General features: G+C 35.5%; 6 long non-coding RNA genes across 8 annotated transcripts; all 6 read right to left on the bottom strand.

Moving 5' to 3' along the window:
• Positions 1-1,040: 1,040 nt before the first annotated feature.
• Positions 1,041-2,158, bottom strand: LOC129841947 (uncharacterized). Its single transcript, XR_008757433.1, has 4 exons — positions 2,115-2,158; positions 1,636-1,981; positions 1,299-1,511; positions 1,041-1,165 (listed from the first exon to the last, which is right to left on the bottom strand). It is a non-coding gene; the product is annotated as an uncharacterized LOC129841947 (long non-coding RNA).
• A 335-nt stretch (positions 2,159-2,493) lies between these two features.
• On the bottom strand, positions 2,494-3,118 carry LOC129841948 (uncharacterized). The gene is made up of 3 exons (XR_008757434.1): positions 3,066-3,118; positions 2,693-2,834; positions 2,494-2,621 (listed from the first exon to the last, which is right to left on the bottom strand). It is a non-coding gene; the product is annotated as an uncharacterized LOC129841948 (long non-coding RNA).
• A 3,456-nt stretch (positions 3,119-6,574) lies between these two features.
• LOC129841961 (uncharacterized) lies at positions 6,575-8,045 on the bottom strand. The gene is made up of 3 exons (XR_008757438.1): positions 8,006-8,045; positions 7,871-7,964; positions 6,575-6,820 (listed from the first exon to the last, which is right to left on the bottom strand). It is a non-coding gene; the product is annotated as an uncharacterized LOC129841961 (long non-coding RNA).
• A 1,109-nt stretch (positions 8,046-9,154) lies between these two features.
• Positions 9,155-10,546, bottom strand: LOC129841960 (uncharacterized). Of its 3 annotated transcripts, none has more exons than XR_008757437.1 (4): positions 10,520-10,546; positions 9,862-9,955; positions 9,445-9,550; positions 9,155-9,295 (listed from the first exon to the last, which is right to left on the bottom strand). It is a non-coding gene; the product is annotated as an uncharacterized LOC129841960 (long non-coding RNA). The 3 variants fall into 3 exon arrangements; XR_008757435.1 differs by lacking the exon at positions 10,520-10,546 and adding an exon at positions 10,161-10,268; XR_008757436.1 differs by lacking the exon at positions 10,520-10,546 and adding an exon at positions 10,161-10,268 and having other exon boundaries at positions 9,498-9,550.
• A 2,024-nt stretch (positions 10,547-12,570) lies between these two features.
• Positions 12,571-15,994, bottom strand: LOC129841965 (uncharacterized). Its single transcript, XR_008757439.1, has 8 exons — positions 15,843-15,994; positions 15,544-15,801; positions 14,922-14,986; positions 14,786-14,879; positions 14,075-14,127; positions 13,629-13,681; positions 13,493-13,586; positions 12,571-12,670 (listed from the first exon to the last, which is right to left on the bottom strand). It is a non-coding gene; the product is annotated as an uncharacterized LOC129841965 (long non-coding RNA).
• Positions 15,995-16,420: 426 nt separating this feature from the next.
• Positions 16,421-17,098, bottom strand: LOC129841966 (uncharacterized). The gene is made up of 3 exons (XR_008757440.1): positions 16,759-17,098; positions 16,624-16,676; positions 16,421-16,500 (listed from the first exon to the last, which is right to left on the bottom strand). It is a non-coding gene; the product is annotated as an uncharacterized LOC129841966 (long non-coding RNA).

The following is a 17,098-nucleotide window of genomic DNA, read 5'->3' as shown; positions in this document are numbered from 1 at the left end:
TCTGTATATGGTAGAGATACTGTATATACTGTAATGACCTGGCTAGATCATAAAGGGGATACTAGTTGGTGTCTGTATATGGTAGAGATACTGTATATACTGTAATGACCTGGTTAGATCATAAAGGGGATACTAGTTGGTGTCTGTATATGGTAGAGATACTGTATATACTGTAAGGACCTGGTTAGATCATACAGGGGATACTAGTTGGTGTCTGTATATGGTAGAGATACTGTATATACTGTAATGACCTGGCTAGATCATAAAGGGGATACTAGTTGGTGTCTGTATATGGTAGAGATACTGTATATACTGTAATGACCTGGCTAGATCATAACGGGGATACTAGTTGGTGTCTGTATATGGTAGAGATACTGTATATACTGTAATGACCTGGCTATATCATAAAGGGGATACTAGTTGGTGTCTGTATATGGTAGAGATACTGTAATGACCTGGTTAGATCATAAAGGGGATACTAGTTGGTGTCTGTATATGGTAGAGATACTGTATATACTGTAATGACCTGGCTAGATCATAAAGGGGATACTAGTTGGTGTCTGTATATGGTAGAGATACTGTATATACTGTAATGACCTGGCTAGATCATAAAGGGGATACTAGTTGGTGTCTGTATATGGTAGAGATACTGTATATACTGTAATGACCTGGTTAGATCATAAAGGGGATACTAGTTGGTGTCTGTATATGGTAGAGATACTGTATATACTGTAAGGACCTGGTTAGATCATACAGGGGATACTAGTTGGTGTCTGTATATGGTAGAGATACTGTATATACTGTAATGACCTGGCTAGATCATAAAGGGGATACTAGTTGGTGTCTGTATATGGTAGAGATACTGTATATACTGTAATGACCTGGCTAGATCATAAAGGGGATACTAGTTGGTGTCTGTATATGGTAGAGATACTGTATATACTGTAATGACCTGGTTAGATCATAAAGGGGATACTAGTTGGTGTCTGTATATGGTAGAGATACTGTATATACTGTAAGGACCTGGTTAGATCATACAGGGGATACTAGTTGGTGTCTGTATATGGTAGAGATACTGTATATACTGTAATGACCTGGCTAGATCATAAAGGGGATACTAGTTGGTGTCTGTATATGGTAGAGATACTGTATATACTGTAATGACCTGGCTAGATCATAACGGGGATACTAGTTGGTGTCTGTATATGGTAGAGATACTGTATATACTGTAATGACCTGGCTATATCATAAAGGGGATACTAGTTGGTGTCTGTATATGGTAGAGATACTGTAATGACCTGGTTAGATCATAAAGGGGATACTAGTTGGTGTCTGTATAGGGTAGAGATACTGTATATACTGTAATGACCTGGCTAGATCATAAAGGGGATACTAGTTGGTGTCTGTATATGGTAGAGATACTGTATATACTGTAATGACCTGGTTAGATCATAAAGGGGATACTAGTTGGTGTCTGTATATGGTAGAGATACTGTATATACTGTAATGACCTGGTTAGATCATAAAGGGGATACTAGTTGGTGTCTGTATATGGTAGAGATACTGTAATGCCCTGGCTAGATCATAAAGGGGATACTAGTTGGTGTCTGTATATGGTAGAGATACTGTAATGACCTGGCTAGATCATAAAGGGGATACTAGTTGGTGTCTGTATATGGTAGAGATACTGTAATGACCTGGTTAGATCATAAAGGGGATACTAGTTGGTGTCTGTATGTGGTAGAGATACTGTATATACTGTAATGACCTGGCTAGATCATAAAGGGGATACTAGTTGGTGTCTGTATATGGTAGAGATACTGTATATACTGTAAGGACCTGGTTAGATCATACAGGGGATACTAGTTGGTGTCTGTATATGGTAGAGATACTGTATATACTGTAATGACCTGGCTAGATCATAAAGGGGATACTAGTTGGTGTCTGTATATGGTAGAGATACTGTATATACTGTAATGACCTGGCTAGATCATAACGGGGATACTAGTTGGTGTCTGTATATGGTAGAGATACTGTATATACTGTAATGACCTGGCTATATAATAAAGGGGATACTAGTTGGTGTCTGTATATGGTAGAGATACTGTAATGACCTGGTTAGATCATAAAGGGGATACTAGTTGGTGTCTGTATATGGTAAAGATATTGTTTATACTGTAATGACCTGGCTAGATCATAAATGGGATACTAGTTGATGATTGTCAGATGGAAGGCTGTCTGTATATGGTAGAGATATTGTTTATACTGTAATGACCTGGCTAGATCATAAAGGGGATACTAGTTGGTGTCTGTATATGGTAGAGATACTGTAATGACCTGGTTAGATCATAAAGGGGATACTAGGTAGTGTCTGTATATGGTAGAGATACTGTATATACTGTAATGACCTGGTTAGATCATAAAGGGGATACTAGTTGGTGTCTGTATATGGTAGAGATACTGTATATACTGTAATGACCTGGTTAGATCATAAAGGGGATACTAGTTGGTGTCTGTATATGGTAAAGATATTGTATATACTGTAATGACCTGGCTAGATCATAAAGGGGATACTAGTTGGTGTCTGTATATGGTAGAGATACTGTATATACTGTAATGACCTGGCTAGATCATAAAGGGGATAATAGTTGGTGTCTGTATATGGTAAAGATATTGTTTATACTGTAATGACCTGGTTAGATCATAAAGGGGATACTAGTTGGTGTCTGTATATGGTAGAGATACTGTATATACTGTAAGGACCTGGCTAGATCATAAAGGGGATACTAGTTGGTGTCTGTATATGGTAGAGATACTGTATATACTGTAATGACCTGGTTAGATCATAAAGGGGATTCTAGTTGGTGTCTGTATATGGTAGAGATACTGTATATACTGTAATGACCTGGTTAGATCATAAAGGGGATACTAGTTGGTGTCTGTATATGGTAGAGATACTGTATATACTGTAATGACCAGGCTAGATCATAAAGGGATACTAGTTGATGTTTGTCAGATGGAAGGCTGTCTGTATATGGTAGAGATATTGTTTATACTGTAATGACCTGGCTAGATCATAAAGGGGATACTAGTTGGTGTCTGTATATGGTAGAGATACTATATATACATTTCTGTGATTGTAGTCTGTCACTGTCTCTGGTTTCTTCTTCTGGTCACTGCTGGTGGCAACAGTGGGGTGCATGGTGCTGAGGAAGCAAACATTTATTTATCTGACATCTGTACACCGTGAGTGTTGCTTTACCACTCTCCATCACACTGTGAGTGTTGCTTTACCACTCTCTATCACACTGTGAGTGTTGCTTTACCTCTCTCCATCACACTGTGAGTGTTGCTTTACCACTCTCCATCACACTGTGAGTGTTGCTTTACCACTCTCCATCACACCGTGAGTGTTGCTTTACCTCTCTCCATCACACTGTGAGTGTTGCTTTACCACTCTCCATCACACTGTGAGTGTTGCTTTACCTCTCTCCATCACACTGTGAGTGTTGCTTTACCTCTCTCCATCACACCGTGAGTGTTGCTTTACCTCTCTCCATCACACTGTGAGTGTTGCTTTACCTCTCTCCATCACACTGTGAGTGTTGCTTTACCTCTCTCCATCACACCGTGAGTGTTGCTTTACCACTCTCCATCACACAGTGAGTGTTGCTTTACCTCTCTCCATCACACTGTGAGTGTTGCTTTACCACTCTCCATCACACCGTGAGTGTTGCTTTACCACTCTCCATCACACAGTGAGTGTTGCTTTACCACTGTCCATCACACCGTGAGTGTTGCTTTACCACTCTCCATCACACCGTGAGTGTTGCTTTACCACTCTCCATCACACCGTGAGTGTTGCTTTACCACTCTCCATCACACCGTGAGTGTTGCTTTACCACTCTCCATCACACCGTGAGTGTTGCTTTACCTCTCTCCATCACACCGTGTTGCTTTACCTCTCTCCATCACACTGTGAGTGTTGCTTTACCTCTCTCCATCACAATGTGAGTGATGCTTTACCTCTCTCCATCACACCGTGAGTGTTGTTTTACCACTCTCTATCACACTGTGAGTGTTGCTTTACCTTTCTCCATCACACTGTGAGTGTTGCTTTACCGCTCTCCATCACACTGTGAGTGATGCTTTACCTCTCTCCATCACACTGTGAGTGTTGCTTTACCTCTCTCCATCACACTGTGAGTGTTGCATTACCTCTCTCATCACACTGTGAGTGTTGCTTTACCTCTCTCCATCACACTGTGAGTGTTGCTTTACCTCTCTCCATCACACTGTGAGTGTTGCTTTACCACTCTCCATCACACAGTGAGTGATGCTTTACCACTCTCCATCACGCTGTGAGTGTTGCTTTACCACTCTCCATCACACTGTGAGTGTTGCTTTACCTCTCTCCATCACACTGTGAGTGTTGCTTTACCACTCTCCATCACACTGTGAGTGATGCTTTACCTCTCTCCATCACACTGTGAGTGTTGCTTTACCACTCTCCATCACACCGTGAGTGTTGCTTTACCACTCTCCATCACACAGTGAGTGTTGCTTTACCACTGTCCATCACACCGTGAGTGTTGCTTTACCACTCTCCATCACACCGTGAGTGTTGCTTTACCACTCTCCATCACACCGTGAGTGTTGCTTTACCACTTTCCATCACACCGTGAGTGTTGCTTTACCACTCTCCATCACACCGTGAGTTTTGCTTTACCTCTCTCCATCACACCGTGTTGCTTTACCTCTCTCCATCACACTGTGAGTGATGCTTTACCTCTCTCCATCACAATGTGAGTGATGCTTTACCTCTCTCCATCACACCGTGAGTGTTGTTTTACCACTCTCTATCACACTGTGAGTGTTGCTTTACCTTTCTCCATCACACTGTGAGTGTTGCTTTACCGCTCTCCATCACACTGTGAGTGATGCTTTACCTCTCTCCATCACACTGTGAGTGTTGCTTTACCTCTCTCCATCACACTGTGAGTGTTGCATTACCTCTCTCATCACACTGTGAGTGTTGCTTTACCTCTCTCCATCACACTGTGAGTGTTGCTTTACCACTCTCTATCACACTGTGAGTGTTGCTTTACCACTCTCCATCACACAGTGAGTGATGCTTTACCACTCTCCATCACGCTGTGAGTGTTGCTTTACCACTCTCCATCACACTGTGAGTGTTGCTTTACCTCTCTCCATCACACTGTGAGTGTTGCTTTACCTCTCTCCATCACACTGTGAGTGATGCTTTACCTCTCTCCATCACACTGTGAGTGTTGCTTTACCTCTCTCCATCACACTGTGAGTGATGCTTTACCACTCTCCATCACACTGTGAGTGTTGCTTTACCTCTCTCCATCACACTGTGAGTGTTGCTTTACCTCTCTCCATCACACTGTGAGTGTTGCATTACCTCTCTCATCACACTGTGAGTGTTGCTTTACCACTCTCTATCACACTGTGAGTGTTGCTTTACCTCCCTCCATCACACCGTGAGTGTTGCTTTACCTCTCTCCATCACACTGTGAGTGTTGCTTTTCCACTCTCTATCACACTGTGAGTGTTGCTTTACCTCTCTCCATCACACTGTGAGTGTTGCTTTACCACTCTCCATCACACAGTGAGTGATGCTTTACCACTCTCCATCACGCTGTGAGTGTTGCTTTACCACTCTCCATCACACTGTGAGTGTTGCTTTACCTCTCTCCATCACACTGTGAGTGTTGCTTTACCTCTCTCCATCACACTGTGAGTGATGCTTTACCTCTCTCCATCACACTGTGAGTGTTGCTTTACCTCTCTCCATCACACTGTGAGTGATGCTTTACCACTCTCCATCACACCGTGAGTGTTGCTTTACCACTCTCTGCAGATATGTTGTTTTGCTCTTCCGCCTTTGTGTGTTCACTGTTCATAGCAGGCTAGTCTTCTTTGTGTGTTCACTGTTCCTAGCAGGCTAGTCTTCTTTGTTTGTTCACTGTTCCTAGCAGGCTAGTCTTCTTTGTGTGTTCACTGTTCCTAGCAGGCTAGTCTTCTTTGTGTGTTCACTGTTCCTAGCAGGCTAGTCTTCTTTGTTTGTTCACTGTTCCTAGCAGGCTAGTCTTCTTTGTGTGTTCACTGTTCCTTGCAGGCTAGTCTTCTTTATTTGTTCACTGTTCATAGCAGGCTAGTCTTCTTTGTTTGTTCACTGTTCCTAGCAGGCTAGTCTTCTTTGTGTGTTCACTGTTCCTAGCAGGCTAGTCTTCTTTGTTTGTTCACTGTTCACAGCAGGCTAGTCTTCTTTGTTTGTTCACTGTTCATAGCAGGCTAGTCTTCTTTGTGTGTTCACTCTTCATAGCAGGCTAGTCTTCTTTGCAATCAACTTGTCTGACAGGGAAATTGATGTGAAGATGCTGTCCATGGTCACATTTCTGCCTTTGCCCATGTAAGGCTTCACATGACTCAAAACCACAGTCTCAGACAGTCACCCGCTGGCCTGGTTTCATTTCCCCAGACATGGAAAGACATTGAGCAAGTTAGTTTCGACGGCGAACCAAAACTGAAGTCAGGTGCACCATGATCAGTTTCTATCTGGTTTCTATTGTCCGTTCATCCATTGACGACAGAATAGCAGATTTTAATTTGAGTGTGTTACTAGTTTTTGCTTAGTTGCCAGATCAATGCTGCTGCTGGAGTGGTCCTGTGATAAATACATGGACAACACGGATGTTGTTGAAGAAAAAGTGAACTTTGGAAATAGAGCTGCACCTCCTGAATGTTGAGAGTTATTTGATAAAGGTACGTGTCACGGAACCTGTAGAATCTGCTGTTTCAGATACAGTACTATATAGAAACACAATGTTTTACCTCTTTCAGATACAGTACTATATAGAAATCACAATGTTTAACCTACAGAATCTGCTCTTTCAGATACAGTACTATATAGAAACACAATGTTTTACCTCTTTCAGATACAGTACTATATAGAAACACAATGTTTTACCTGCAGAATCTGCTCTTTCAGATACAGTACTATATAGAAATCACAATGTTTTACCTGCAGAATCTGCTCTTTCAGATACAGTATTATATAGAATCACAATGTTTTACCTACAGAATCTGCTCTTTCAGATACAGTACTATATAGAATCACAATGTTTTACCTACAGAATCTGCTCTTTCAGATACAGTATTATATAGAATCACAATGTTTTACCTACAGAATCTGCTCTTTCAGATACAGTATTATATAGAAACACAATGTTTTACCTCTTTCAGATACAGTACTATATAGAAACACAATGTTTTACCTCTTTCAGATACAGTATTATATAGAAATCACAATGTTATACCTGCAGAATCTGCTCTTTCAGATACAGTACTATATAGAAACACAATGTTTTACCTACAGAATCTGCTCTTTCAGATACAGTATTATATAGAAATCACAATGTTATACCTACAGAATCTGCTCTTTCAGATACAGTACTATATAGAAACACAATGTTTTACCTACAGAATCTGCTCTTTCAGATACAGTACTATATAGAAACACAATGTTTTACCTCTTTCAGATACAGTACTATATAGAAACACAATGTTTTACCTACATAATCTGCTCTTTCAGATACAGTACTATATAGAAACACAATGTTTTACCTGCAGAATCTGCTCTTTCAGATACAGTACTATATAGAAACACAATGTTTTACCTCTATCAGATACAGTACTATATAGAAACACAATGTTTTACCTCTATCAGATACAGTACTATATAGAAACACAATGTTTTACCTCTATCAGATACAGTACTATATAGAAACACAATGTTTTACCTCTATCAGATACAGTACTATATAGAAACACAATGTTTTACCTCTTTCAGATACAGTATTATATAGAAACACAATGTTTTACCTGCAGAATCTGCTCTTTCAGATACAGTACTATATAGAAACACAATGTTTTACCTCTATCAGATACAGTACTATATAGAAACACAATGTTTTACCTACAGAATCTGCTCTTTCAGATACAGTATTATATAGAAATCACAATGTTATACCTACAGAATCTGCTCTTTCAGATACAGTACTATATAGAAACACAATGTTTTACCTGCAGAATCTGCTCCTTCAGATACAGTACTATATAGAAACACAATGTTTTACCTCTATCAGATACAGTACTATATAGAAACACAATGTTTTACCTACAGAATCTGCTCTTTCAGATACAGTACTATATAGAAACACATTGTTTTACCTGCAGAATCTGCTCCTTCAGATACAGTACTATATAGAAACACAATGTTTTACCTACAGAATCTGCTCTTTCAGATACAGTATTATATAGAAACACAATGTTTTACCTCTTTCAGATACAGTACTATATAGAAACACAATGTTTTACCTCTTTCAGATACAGTATTATATAGAAATCACAATGTTTTACCTGCAGAATCTGCTCTTTCAGATACAGTACTATATAGAAACACAATGTTTTACCTACAGAATCTGCTCTTTCAGATACAGTACTATATAGAAACACAATGTTTTACCTCTTTCAGATACAGTACTATATAGAAACACAATGTTTTACCTCTTTCAGATACAGTACTATATAGAAACACAATGTTTTACCTCTTTCAGATACAGTACTATATAGAAACACAATGTTTTACCTCTTTCAGATACAGTACTATATAGAAACACAATGTTTTACCTCTTTCAGATACAGTACTATATAGAAACACAATGTTTTACCTACAGAATCTGCTCTTTCAGATACAGTACTATATAGAAACACAATGTTTTACCTCTTTCAGATACAGTACTATATAGAAACACAATGTTTTACCTCTATCAGATACAGTACTATATAGAAACACAATGTTTTACCTCTTTCAGATACAGTACTATATAGAAACACAATGTTTTACCTGCAGAATCTGCTCTTTCAGATACAGTACTATATAGAAACACAATGTTTTACCTGCAGAATCTGCTCTTTCAGATACAGTATTATATAGAATCACAATGTTTTACCTCCAGAATCTGCTCTTTCAGATACAGTATTATATAGAAACACAATGTTTTACCTGCAGAATCTGCTCTTTCAGATACAGTATTATATAGAAATCACAATGTTATACCTACAGAATCTGCTCTTTCAGATACAGTACTATATAGAAACACAATGTTTTACCTCTTTCAGATACAGTACTATATAGAAACACAATGTTTTACCTGCAGAATCTGCTCTTTCAGATACAGTATTATATAGAAACACAATGTTTTACCTCTTTCAGATACAGTATTATATAGAAATCACAATGTTATACCTACAGAATCTGCTCTTTCAGATACAGTATTATATAGAAACACAATGTTTTACCTGCAGAATCTGCTCTTTCAGATACAGTATTATATAGAAATCACAATGTTATACCTACAGAATCTGCTCTTTCAGATACAGTACTATATAGAAACACAATGTTTTACCTACAGAATCTGCTCTTTCAGATACAGTACTATATAGAAACACAATGTTTTACCTCTTTCAGATACAGTACTATATAGAAACACAATGTTTTACCTACATAATCTGCTCTTTCAGATACAGTACTATATAGAAACACAATGTTTTACCTGCAGAATCTGCTCTTTCAGATACAGTACTATATAGAAACACAATGTTTTACCTCTATCAGATACAGTACTATATAGAAACACAATGTTTTACCTCTATCAGATACAGTACTATATAGAAACACAATGTTTTACCTCTATCAGATACAGTACTATATAGAAACACAATGTTTTACCTCTATCAGATACAGTACTATATAGAAACACAATGTTTTACCTGCAGAATCTGCTCTTTCAGATACAGTATTATATAGAAACACAATGTTTTACCTCTTTCAGATACAGTACTATATAGAAACACAATGTTTTACCTCTATCAGATACAGTACTATATAGAAACACAATGTTTTACCTCTTTCAGATACAGTACTATATAGAAACACAATGTTTTACCTCTATCAGATACAGTACTATATAGAAACACAATGTTTTACCTCTTTCAGATACAGTACTATATAGAAACACAATGTTTTACCTCTATCAGATACAGTACTATATAGAAACACAATGTTTTACCTACAGAATCTGCTCTTTCAGATACAGTACTATATAGAAACACAATGTTTTACCTACAGAATCTGCTCTTTCAGATACAGTATTATATAGAAACACAATGTTTTACCTGCAGAATCTGCTCCTTCAGATACAGTACTATATAGAAACACAATGTTTTACCTCTATCAGATACAGTACTATATAGAAACACAATGTTTTACCTACAGAATCTGCTCTTTCAGATACAGTACTATATAGAAACACATTGTTTTACCTGCAGAATCTGCTCCTTCAGATACAGTACTATATAGAAACACAATGTTTTACCTACAGAATCTGCTCTTTCAGATACAGTATTATATAGAAACACAATGTTTTACCTGCAGAATCTGCTCTTTCAGATACAGTATTATATAGAAATCACAATGTTATACCTACAGAATCTGCTCTTTCAGATACAGTACTATATAGAAACACAATGTTTTACCTCTATCAGATACAGTACTATATAGAAACACAATGTTTTACCTCTATCAGATACAGTACTATATAGAAACACAATGTTTTACCTCTATCAGATACAGTACTATATAGAAACACAATGTTTTACCTCTATCAGATACAGTACTATATAGAAACACAATGTTTTACCTCTTTCAGATACAGTATTATATAGAAACACAATGTTTTACCTGCAGAATCTGCTCTTTCAGATACAGTACTATATAGAAACACAATGTTTTACCTCTATCAGATACAGTACTATATAGAAACACAATGTTTTACCTACAGAATCTGCTCTTTCAGATACAGTACTATATAGAAAAACAATGTTTTACCTGCAGAATCTGCTCCTTCAGATACAGTACTATATAGAAACACAATGTTTTACCTCTATCAGATACAGTACTATATAGAAACACAATGTTTTACCTACAGAATCTGCTCTTTCAGATACAGTATTATATAGAAATCACAATGTTATACCTACAGAATCTGCTCTTTCAGATACAGTACTATATAGAAACACAATGTTTTACCTGCAGAATCTGCTCCTTCAGATACAGTACTATATAGAAACACAATGTTTTACCTCTATCAGATACAGTACTATATAGAAACACAATGTTTTACCTACAGAATCTGCTCTTTCAGATACAGTACTATATAGAAACACATTGTTTTACCTGCAGAATCTGCTCCTTCAGATACAGTACTATATAGAAACACAATGTTTTACCTACAGAATCTGCTCTTTCAGATACAGTATTATATAGAAACACAATGTTTTACCTCTTTCAGATACAGTACTATATAGAAACACAATGTTTTACCTCTTTCAGATACAGTATTATATAGAAATCACAATGTTTTACCTGCAGAATCTGCTCTTTCAGATACAGTACTATATAGAAACACAATGTTTTACCTACAGAATCTGCTCTTTCAGATACAGTACTATATAGAAACACAATGTTTTACCTCTTTCAGATACAGTACTATATAGAAACACAATGTTTTACCTCTTTCAGATACAGTACTATATAGAAACACAATGTTTTACCTCTTTCAGATACAGTACTATATAGAAACACAATGTTTTACCTCTTTCAGATACAGTACTATATAGAAACACAATGTTTTACCTCTTTCAGATACAGTACTATATAGAAACACAATGTTTTACCTACAGAATCTGCTCTTTCAGATACAGTACTATATAGAAACACAATGTTTTACCTCTTTCAGATACAGTACTATATAGAAACACAATGTTTTACCTCTATCAGATACAGTACTATATAGAAACACAATGTTTTACCTCTTTCAGATACAGTACTATATAGAAACACAATGTTTTACCTGCAGAATCTGCTCTTTCAGATACAGTATTATATAGAACCACAATGTTTTACCTCCAGAATCTGCTCTTTCAGATACAGTATTATATAGAAACACAATGTTTTACCTGCAGAATCTGCTCTTTCAGATACAGTATTATATAGAAATCACAATGTTATACCTACAGAATCTGCTCTTTCAGATACAGTACTATATAGAAACACAATGTTTTACCTCTTTCAGATACAGTACTATATAGAAACACAATGTTTTACCTGCAGAATCTGCTCTTTCAGATACAGTATTATATAGAAACACAATGTTTTACCTCTTTCAGATACAGTATTATATAGAAATCACAATGTTATACCTACAGAATCTGCTCTTTCAGATACAGTATTATATAGAAACACAATGTTTTACCTGCAGAATCTGCTCTTTCAGATACAGTATTATATAGAAATCACAATGTTATACCTACAGAATCTGCTCTTTCAGATACAGTACTATATAGAAACACAATGTTTTACCTACAGAATCTGCTCTTTCAGATACAGTACTATATAGAAACACAATGTTTTACCTCTTTCAGATACAGTACTATATAGAAACACAATGTTTTACCTACATAATCTGCTCTTTCAGATACAGTACTATATAGAAACACAATGTTTTACCTGCAGAATCTGCTCTTTCAGATACAGTACTATATAGAAACACAATGTTTTACCTCTATCAGATACAGTACTATATAGAAACACAATGTTTTACCTCTATCAGATACAGTACTATATAGAAACACAATGTTTTACCTCTATCAGATACAGTACTATATAGAAACACAATGTTTTACCTCTTTCAGATACAGTACTATATAGAAACACAATGTTTTACCTCTATCAGATACAGTACTATATAGAAACACAATGTTTTACCTACAGAATCTGCTCTTTCAGATACAGTACTATATAGAAAAACAATGTTTTACCTGCAGAATCTGCTCCTTCAGATACAGTACTATATAGAAACACAATGTTTTACCTCTATCAGATACAGTACTATATAGAAACACAATGTTTTACCTACAGAATCTGCTCTTTCAGATACAGTATTATATAGAAACACAATGTTTTACCTGCAGAATCTGCTCCTTCAGATACAGTACTATATAGAAACACAATGTTTTACCTCTATCAGATACAGTACTATATAGAAACACAATGTTTTACCTACAGAATCTGCTCTTTCAGATACAGTACTATATAGAAACACATTGTTTTACCTGCAGAATCTGCTCCTTCAGATACAGTACTATATAGAAACACAATGTTTTACCTACAGAATCTGCTCTTTCAGATACAGTATTATATAGAAACACAATGTTTTACCTCTTTCAGATACAGTACTATATAGAAACACAATGTTTTACCTCTTTCAGATACAGTATTATATAGAAACACACTGTTTTACCTCTTTCAGATACAGTATTATATAGAAACACACTGTTTTACCTCTTTCAGATACAGTATTATATAGAAACACAATGTTTTACCTACAGAATCTGCTCTTTCAGATACAGTACTATATAGAAACACAATGTTTTACCTCTTTCAGATACAGTATTATATAGAAATCACAATGTTTTACCTGCAGAATCTGCTCTTTCAGATACAGTACTATATAGAAACACAATGTTTTACCTACAGAATCTGCTCTTTCAGATACAGTACTATATAGAAACACAATGTTTTACCTCTTTCAGATACAGTACTATATAGAAACACAATGTTTTACCTCTTTCAGATACAGTACTATATAGAAACACAATGTTTTACCTCTTTCAGATACAGTACTATATAGAAACACAATGTTTTACCTCTTTCAGATACAGTACTATATAGAAACACAATGTTTTACCTCTTTCAGATACAGTACTATATAGAAACACAATGTTTTACCTACAGAATCTGCTCTTTCAGATACAGTACTATATAGAAACACAATGTTTTACCTCTTTCAGATACAGTACTATATAGAAACACAATGTTTTACCTCTATCAGATACAGTACTATATAGAAACACAATGTTTTACCTCTTTCAGATACAGTACTATATAGAAACACAATGTTTTACCTGCAGAATCTGCTCTATCAGATACAGTATTATATAGAAACACAATGTTTTACCTCTTTCAGATACAGTACTATATAGAAAAACAATGTTTTACCTGCAGAATCTGCTCCTTCAGATACAGTACTATATAGAAACACAATGTTTTACCTCTATCAGATACAGTACTATATAGAAACACAATGTTTTACCTACAGAATCTGCTCTTTCAGATACAGTACTATATAGAAACACAATGTTTTACCTACAGAATCTGCTCTTTCAGATACAGTATTATATAGAAACACAATGTTTTACCTGCAGAATCTGCTCCTTCAGATACAGTACTATATAGAAACACAATGTTTTACCTCTATCAGATACAGTACTATATAGAAACACAATGTTTTACCTACAGAATCTGCTCTTTCAGATACAGTACTATATAGAAACACATTGTTTTACCTGCAGAATCTGCTCCTTCAGATACAGTACTATATAGAAACACAATGTTTTACCTACAGAATCTGCTCTTTCAGATACAGTATTATATAGAAACACAATGTTTTACCTCTTTCAGATACAGTACTATATAGAAACACAATGTTTTACCTCTTTCAGATACAGTATTATATAGAAACACACTGTTTTACCTCTTTCAGATACAGTATTATATAGAAACACACTGTTTTACCTCTTTCAGATACAGTATTATATAGAAACACAATGTTTTACCTACAGAATCTGCTCTTTCAGATACAGTACTATATAGAAACACAATGTTTTACCTCTTTCAGATACAGTATTATATAGAAATCACAATGTTTTACCTGCAGAATCTGCTCTTTCAGATACAGTACTATATAGAAACACAATGTTTTACCTACAGAATCTGCTCTTTCAGATACAGTACTATATAGAAACACAATGTTTTACCTCTTTCAGATACAGTACTATATAGAAACACAATGTTTTACCTCTTTCAGATACAGTACTATATAGAAACACAATGTTTTACCTCTTTCAGATACAGTACTATATAGAAACACAATGTTTTACCTCTTTCAGATACAGTACTATATAGAAACACAATGTTTTACCTCTTTCAGATACAGTACTATATAGAAACACAATGTTTTACCTACAGAATCTGCTCTTTCAGATACAGTACTATATAGAAACACAATGTTTTACCTCTTTCAGATACAGTACTATATAGAAACACAATGTTTTACCTCTATCAGATACAGTACTATATAGAAACACAATGTTTTACCTCTTTCAGATACAGTACTATATAGAAACACAATGTTTTACCTGCAGAATCTGCTCTATCAGATACAGTATTATATAGAAACACAATGTTTTACCTCTTTCAGATACAGTACTATATAGAAACACAATGTTTTACCTCTTTCAGATACAGTACTATATAGAAACACAATGTTTTACCTCTTTCAGATACAGTATTATATAGAAACACAATGTTTTACCTGCAGAATCTGCTCTATCAGATACAGTATTATATAGAAACACAATGTTTTACCTCTTTCAGATACAGTACTATATAGAAACACAATGTTTTACCTCTTTCAGATACAGTACTATATAGAAACACAATGTTTTACCTCTTTCAGATACAGTATTATATAGAAACACAATGTTTTACCTCTTTCAGATACAGTACTATATAGAAACACAATGTTTTACCTCCTTCAGATACAGTACTATATAGAAACACAATGTTTTACCTACAGAATCTGCTCTTTCAGATACAGTATTATATAGAAACACAATGTTTTACCTGCAGAATCTGCTCTTTCAGATACAGTACTATATAGAAACACAATGTTTTACCTCTTTCAGATACAGTACTATATAGAAACACAATGTTTTACCTCTTTCAGATACAGTATTATATAGAAACACACTGTTTTACCTCTTTCAGATACAGTACTATATAGAAACACAATGTTTTACCTCTTTCAGATACAGTATTATATAGAAACACAATGTTTTACCTCTTTCAGATACAGTACTATATAGAAACACAATGTTTTACCTGCAGAATCTGCTCTTTCAGATACAGTATTATATAGAAACACAATGTTTTACCTACAGAATCTGCTCTTTCAGATACAGTATTATATAGAAACACAATGTTTTACCTCTTTCAGATACAGTATTATATAGAAACACAATGTTTTACCTGCAGAATCTGCTCTTTCAGATACAGTACTATATAGAAACACAATGTTTTACCTCTTTCAGATACAGTACTATATAGAAACACAATGTTTTACCTGCAGAATCTGCTCTTTCAGATACAGTATTATATAGAAACACAATGTTTTACCTACAGAATCTGCTCTTTCAGATACAGTACTATATAGAAACACAATGTTTTACCTCTTTCAGATACAGTACTATATAGAAACACAATGTTTTACCTCTTTCAGATACAGTACTATATAGAAACACAATGTTTTACCTCTTTCAGATACAGTATTATATAGAAACACAATGTTTTACCTGCAGAATCTGCTCTTTCAGATACAGTACTATATAGAAACACAATGTTTTACCTCTATCAGATACAGTACTATATAGAAACACAATGTTTTACCTCTTTCAGATACAGTACTATATAGAAACACAATGTTTTACCTCTTTCAGATACAGTACTATATAGAAACACAATGTTTTACCTGCAGAATCTGCTCTATCAGATACAGTATTACAGTATTAGCCACAACCAACATGCTGGATCTATGTTTAGTTGTCACTGTGTTAACCACAACCAACATGTTGGATCTCTGTTTAGTTGTCACTGTGTTAACCACAACCAACATGTTGGATCTCTGTTTAGTTGTCACTGTGTTAACCACAACCACCATGTTGGATCTCTGTTTAGTTGTCACTGTGTTAACCACAACCAACATGTTGGATCTCTGTTTAGTTGTCACTGTGTTAACCACAACCAACATGCTGGATCTCTGTTTAGTTG

Source organism: Salvelinus fontinalis, unplaced genomic scaffold, assembly GCF_029448725.1.
Source record: "Salvelinus fontinalis isolate EN_2023a unplaced genomic scaffold, ASM2944872v1 scaffold_0004, whole genome shotgun sequence".
Lineage (NCBI taxonomy): Eukaryota > Metazoa > Chordata > Actinopteri > Salmoniformes > Salmonidae > Salvelinus > Salvelinus fontinalis.
The sequence above is the reverse complement of the archived record's forward strand: the minus strand, read 5'-3'. Positions and strand labels throughout refer to the sequence as shown.